The following is a 7,507-nucleotide window of genomic DNA, read 5'->3' on the forward strand; positions in this document are numbered from 1 at the left end:
TCCCTCAACGTCCCCGCCTCTCTCATGAACAAAAAAGATCTATGAATTAAAATAACATCATGTTCTATGAACAAAAAAACATCATATTTCATCCACATTCGTGCATACATCATATATGTGATCATCTATGAAAAAAACATCATATTCTATAAAAAATCATTATATATATATAAAAACAAGCATGTATATAAAAAACAAGCATATATATATATAACAAGCATATATATGAAAAAAATTGCAAAGGGAGGGCGCCGGCGGCCGGACCAAGCTGAGGCGCCGGCGGCCGGACCAAGCTGAGGGGCGGGCGGGGTCGGCGGCGAGGATGGCGTCGGGGCAGGGGCGACGGCGACTGCGGGCCGGGGCAGCGCGCGTCGAGGCAGGGGCGCGGGCCACGACGACGGGGACGGGCCAGGGCGGCGCGCGTTGGGGCAGGGGCGGGCCGGGGCGGTGCGCGTCGGGGCAGGGGCGCGGGCGACGGCGAGGGCACGGGCGACGGCGGGCTACGGCGAGGGCGCGGGCGACGACGGGCACGGGCGAGGCGACGGCGACGGCGGGGCAGCCTGGCGGCGTCGGCGTCGGGGCGCAACTGCGAGAGATGAGAGTGAAAATTTCCGAAGTGTGAACTTATATAGTAAAGCCTTTAGTCCCGGTTTGTGGCACAAACCGGGACTAAAGGTGGGCATTAGTCCCGGTTGGTGGCACCAACCGGGACCAAAGGCCTTTTTCAGCAGCCCAAAGGACGGGAAGGGACGGCCTTTGGTCCCGGTTGGTGGCACCAACCGGGACCAAAGGCCTGCGCTTGCCAAAGCCGTGGTGTGGTGGGATGTTTAGTCCCACCTCGCTAGCTGAGGAGCGCCGCACCTGTTTATAAGCGCTGCCCCGCCATCTCCATCGAACTCCTCAGAACTCTAGGCCTCTGGGCCTAATCTCACACCGCTATGCCTATGGGCCTGCTGGGCCTTCTGCGGGCCTGAATCCTGTCCCATGGATGGGCTTCTAGTCGTATTCAGGCCGTGGTGGCCCAGTGGCATTTTTTACTATTTATTTTTGCATTTCTACTTAGAACTAAATACTTATAGTTTTTAGAGATTTTTTTCTTTTAGGTCACAAAAATTATAAACTTTCTGTTAGTGCCATTAGTTTTAAAATTTGAATAGTTTAAATTTGAATTTTTTAAAATTTGTGTGAATCACTAGTTTATGAATAACTTTACTATAAAAATTGATTTTTGAGTCATTCTTTTTCCTACTATTTAATATTACTGTGTTTTATCGTTATACTCAATTTGGTAAATTTAGTTAGTCATAAAAAATATTATAGGCTTTTTTTCCTTTTTTCTATTTATTTTTTCATTTCTACTTAGAACAAAATACTTATAGTTTTTTAGTGATTTATTTTTTCTTTTAGGTCACAAAAATTATAAACTTTCTGTTAGTGCCATTAGTTTTCAAATTTGAAAACACTTTTTTAGTTTTTTTGCTTTTAGTGCCTATTTTTTTTCTAGTTTTTTTGTTTTGTTTTTTGCATTATTTTTTTTGTTTTGTTTTCTGCTTTATTTTTTAATTCTTTTTTATTTTAGTTTTAGAAAAATTATAAACTTTTTGTTAGTGCCATTAGTTTTCAAATTTGAAAACACTTTTTTAGTTTTTTAGTTTTCTTTGTTGCTTTATTTATTTTATTTTGTTTCTACTTACAACAAAATACTTATTGTTGTTATTTTTATTTTGTTTCCAGTTTTTTTGTTTTGTTTTCTGTATTATTTATTTTCTTTTCTTTTTTGCTTTATTTTTTAATTCTTTTTGCTTTTAGGTCAGGAAAATTATAAACTTTCTGTTAGTGCCATTAGTTTTAGAAAAATTATAAACTTTCTGTTAGTGCCATTAGTTTTCAAATTTGAATAGTTAAAATTTGAATTCTTTGAAATTTGTGTCAATCACAAGTTTGTGATTAACTTTACTAAAAAAAATGAACATAGATGCACCTATAGAGAAAATTCGACCTAAATTCATAGTTTTCAACTGAACTCTGAAAAAGTTGGCATAGCATACTCGTGTGTTACAAAGTTGGCATGGTATCATCATAATAGTTGCGGGAGAAAGTCTTCACTTTTTCTTCGCTTGTGTCATTTGCTTATTGCACCATAACAATGGATAATATTCATTGTTTATCAGGATGCTTGGGTCAGCCTTGACATTGAAGGGAGGAATTTCATGAAACTTTTCATAATCTTCAGACATGTCTGTCTTGCCCTCCACTCCCAGGATATCCCTTTTTCCTGAAAGAACTATGTGGCGCTTTGGCTCATCGTATGATGTATTCGCTTCCTTATCTTTTCTTTTTCTCAGTTTGGTAGACATGTCCTTCACATAGATAACCTGTGCCACATCATTGGCTAGGACGAACGGTTCGTCAGTGTACCCAAGATTTTTCAGATCCACTGTTGTCATTCCGTACTGTGGGTCTACCTGTACCCCGCCTCCTGTCAGATTGACCCATTTGCACTTAAACAAAGGGACCTTAAAATCATGTCCGTAGTCAAGTTCCCATATGTCCACTATGTAACCATAATATGTGTCCTTTCCGCTCTCAGTTGCTACATCAAAGCAGACACCGCTGTTTTGGTTGGTGCTCTTTTGATCTTGGGCGATCGTGTAAAATGTATTCCCATTAATCTCGTATCCTTTGTAAGTCAATATAGTCAAAGATGGTCCTCTGGACAACAAGTACAGCTCATCACAAACAGTGTTGTCACCTCTGAGACATGTTTCCAACCAACTGCTGAAAGTCCTGATGTGTTCACATGTAATCCAGTCGTCGCACTGCTCCGGGTGTTTGGAGCGCAGACTGTTCTTGTGTTCATCGACATACGGGGTCACCAAGGTAGAGTTCTGTAGAACTGTGTAGTGTGCTTGAGACCAAGAATATCCTTCCCTGCATATTATTGAGTCACTTCCAAGAGTGCCTTTTCCAGTCAGTCTCCCCTTATACCGCGATTTAGGGAGACCTATCTTCTTAAGGCCAGGAATGAAGTCAACACAAAACCCGATAACATCGTCTGTTTGATGGCCCATGGAGATGCTTCCTTCTAGCCTAGCGTGGTTACGGACATTTTTCTTTAGGACTCCCATGAACCTCTCAAAGGGGAACATATTGTGTAGAAATACGGGCCCCAGGATGACAATCTCGTCGACTAGATGAACTAGGACGTGCGTCATGATATTGAAGAAGGATGGTGGGAACACCAGCTCGAAACTGACAAGACATTGCGCCACATCACTCCTTAGCGTTGGTACGATTTCTGATCGATCACCTTCTGAGAGATTGCATTGAGGAATGCACATAGCTTCACAATGGCTAATTAGACATTTTCCGGTAGAAGCCCCCTCAATGCAACCGGAAGCAGTTGCGTCATAATCACGTGGCAGTCATGAGACTTTAGGTTCTGAAACTTTTTCTCTGGCATATTTATTATTCCCTTTATATTCGACGAGAAGCCAGTCGTGACCTTCATACTGAGCAGGCATTCAAAGAATATTTCTTTCTCTTCTTTCGTAGGAGCGTAGCTGGCAGGACCTTTATACTGCTTCGGAGGCATGCCATATTTTTCGTGCAAACGTTGCAGGTCCTCCCGTGCCTCATGTGTATCTTTTGTCTTCCCATACACGCCCAAGAAGCCTAGCAGGTTCACGCAAACGTTCTTCGTCACGTGCATCACGTCGATTGAAGAGCGGACCTCTAGGTCTTTCTAGTAGGGTAGGTCCCAAAATATAGATTTCTTCTTCCACATGGGTGCGTGTCCCTCAGCGTCATTCGGAACAGCTAGTCCGCCGGGACCCTTTCCAAATATTACGTGTAAATCATTGACCATAGCAAGTACGTGATCACCGGTACGCATGTCGGGCTTCTTCCGGTGATCTGCCTCGCCTTTGAAATTCTTGCCTTTCTTTCGACATTGATGGTTGGTCGGAAGAAATCGACGATGGCCCATGTACACATTCTTCCTGCATTTGTCCAGGTATATACTTTCAATGTCATCTAAACAGTGCGTGCATGCGTGGTATCCTTTGTTTGTCCGTCCTGAAAGGTTACTGAGAGCGGGCCAATCGTTGATAGTCACGAACAGCAATGCCTTTAGGTTAAATTCGTCATGTCTGTGCTCATCCCATGTAGGTACACCATTTCCATTCCACAGCTGTAAAAGTTCTTCAACTAATGGCCTTAGGTACATATCAATGTCGTTGCCGGGTTGCTTAGGGCCTTGGATGAAAACTGGCATCATAATGAACTTCCGCTTCATGCACATCCAAGGAGGAAGGTTATACATACATAGAGTCACGGGCCAGGTGCTGTGATTGCTGCTCTGCTCCCCGAAAGGATTAATGCCATCCGCGCTTAAAGCAAACCATACGTTCCTTGGGTCCTTTGCAAACTCATCCCAGTACTTTCTCTCGATTTTTCTCCACTGCGACCCGTCAGCGGGTGCTCTCAACTTCCCGTCTTTCTTCCGGTCCTCACTGTGCCATCGCATCAACTTGGCATGCTCTTCGTTTCTGAACAATCGTTTCAACCGTGGTATTATAGGAGCATACCACATCACCTTCGTAGGAACCCTCTTCCTGGGGGGCTCGCCGTCAACATCACCAGGGTCATCTCGTCTGATCTTATACCGCAATGCACCGCATACCGGGCATGCGTTCAGATCCTTGTATGCACCGCGGTAGAGGATGCACTCATTAGGGCATGCATGTATCTTCTCCACCTCCAATCCTAGAGGGCATACGACCTTCTTTGCTGCGTATGTACTGTCGGGCAATTCGTTATCCTTTGGAAGCTTCTTCTTCAATATTTTCAGTAGCTTCTCAAATCCTTTGTCAGCCACAACATTCTCTGCCTCCCACTGGAGCAATTCCAGTACGGTACCGAGCTTTGTGTTGCCATCTTTGCAATTGGGGTACAACCCTTTTTTGTGATCCTCTAACATGCGATCGAACTTCAGCTTCTCCTTTTGACTTTTGCATTTCGTCCTTGCATCGACAATGACCCGGCGGAGATCATCATCATCGGGCACATCGTCTGGTTCCTCTTGATCTTCAGCAGCTTCACCCGTTGCAACATCATTGGGCACATCGTCTGGTTCCTCTTGATCTTCACTAGCTCCCCCCGTTGCAGCATCACCGTATTCAGGGGGCACATAGTTGTCATCGTACTCTTCTTCTTCGCCATCTTCCATCATAACCCCTATTTCTCCGTGCCTCGTCCAAACATTATAGTGTGGCATGAAACCCTTATAAAGCAGGTGGGAGTGAAGGATTTTCCGATTAGAGTAAGACCTCGTATTCCCACATTCAGTGCATGGACAACACATAAAACCATTCTGCTTGTTTGCCTCAGCCGCATCAAGAAACTCATGCACGCCCTTAATGTACTCGGAGGTGTGTCTGTCACCGTACATCCATTGCCAGTTCATCTACGTGCGTTATATATAATTAAGTGTCCAAATTAATAGAAGTTCATCATCACATTAAAACCAAAGTACATACATAGTTCTCATCTAACAACATATAGCTCTCCAGAGCATCTAATTAATTAAACCATACATTGAAACTATGTAAAACATTTCAATGCGAAAACAAATGTGATCATAATCGCAACCAAGGTAACAATTGATCCAACGGCATAATGATACCAAGCCTCGGTATGAATGGCATATTTTCTAATCTTTCTAATCTTCAAGCGCATTGCATCCATCTTGATCTTGTGATCATCGACGACATCCGCAACATGCAACTCCAATATCATCTTCCCATCCTCAATTATTTTTATTTTTTCCTTCAACAAATTGTTTTCTTCTTCAACTAAATTTAACCTCTCGACAATAGGGTCGGTTGGAATTTACGATTCACATACATCCTACATAAATAAAATCTATGTCATGTTGGTCGGCATAATTTTCATAAACAATAAATGAACCAATAGTTATAAAGATAATATATACCACATCCGAATCCTAGACAGGACGAGGGCCGATGGGGGCGGATACCAAAACAATCGCACTATATAAGATGCAATAATAAAAGTAAGAAAATAATACAAGTATCTATGTAAACATACAAGTAAGAATATTTTTTCCTTTCATAAAGAAGATAAGAACAAGAGGCTCACCACGGTGGTGCCGGTGATAAACTCGGCGTGGGTGATCGACGGTGGTGAAGACGGGGACGGGGCGTGACGGACCGCTAAACCTAGACAAATATTGAGGAAATGGAGCTTGAAGGTCGAGCTTGGAGAGGAGAAAGCTTAAGTAGTGTGGCTCGGGCATTCCATCGAACACCTTGTGTGCATAGGAGGTGAGCTAGAGCACCACCAAGCCCTCTCCCCCTCAGCCAGAAAAAAATAGAGCAGTGTGCTCTGCTCTTGCGCGAGGGGGTATATATAGGCACCTCATTGGTCCCGGTTGGTGGCATGAATCGGGACTAAAGGGGAGCCTTTGGTCCCGGTTCAAGCCACCAACAGGGACCAATGGTGGTGGGCCAGGAGCGAGGCCATTGGTCCCGGTTCGTCCCACCAACCGGGACCAAAAGGTCCAGACGAACTGGGACCAATGGCCCATGTGGACCGGCCGGCCCCCTGGGCTCACGAACCGGGTCCAATGCCCCCATGGGTCCCGGTTCTAGACTGAACCGGGACTAATGGGCTGACCCGGCCTGGACCGTTGCCCCCTTTCCTACTAGTGCACGCTTTGGTTCTACTCTTTTAGATATGTTCCCAGAGAAAATTTAGTTGAGAGTTGACAGTAGCAATTATGCGGACTGGGTCCGTGAACTGAGGATTGTCCTCATTCCTGCACAGAAGGGCTATGTCCTTAATGCACCGCTCAGTGCGTTGAACCTCGAGCATCATCTGTAGATGTTGGGAAACATCTAACATACACGTTTTGATGACTACGTGATAGTTCAGAATGTAATACTAACGGTTTAGAATTGTGTCACCAAAGACGTTTTTGAAACGTCGCAGAACATATGAGATGTTCCAAAGACTGAAATTGGGATTTCAGACTAATGCCCACGTCAAGAGGTATGAGACCTCTGACAAGTTTCTTAAGCCTGCAAACTAAGGGAGTAAAGCTCAATCGTTGAGCATGTGCTCAGATTGTCTGAGTACTCCAATCGCTTGAATCGAGTGGGAGTTAATCTTCCAGATGAGATAGAGATAGTTCTCCATAGTCACTGCCACCAAGCTATTAGAGCTTCGTGATGAACTATAACATATCAGGGATAGACATGATGATCCTTGAGCAATTCGCGATGTTTGACACCGTGAAAGTAGAAATCAAGTAGGAGCATCAATTGTTGATGGTTGGTAAAACCACTAGTTTCAAGAAGGGTAAGGGAAAGAAGGGATACTTCATGAGACGGCAAATCAGTTGCTGCTCTTGTCGGATTTCGGGTTTCGGCAGACACTTGAGGTTCGAACACTGGGGTGCGCGCGGAGATTTCGCCTTCTACCT

This window comes from Triticum urartu, chromosome 7, assembly GCF_003073215.2.
Source record: "Triticum urartu cultivar G1812 chromosome 7, Tu2.1, whole genome shotgun sequence".
Taxonomy (NCBI): Eukaryota; Viridiplantae; Streptophyta; class Magnoliopsida; order Poales; family Poaceae; genus Triticum; species Triticum urartu.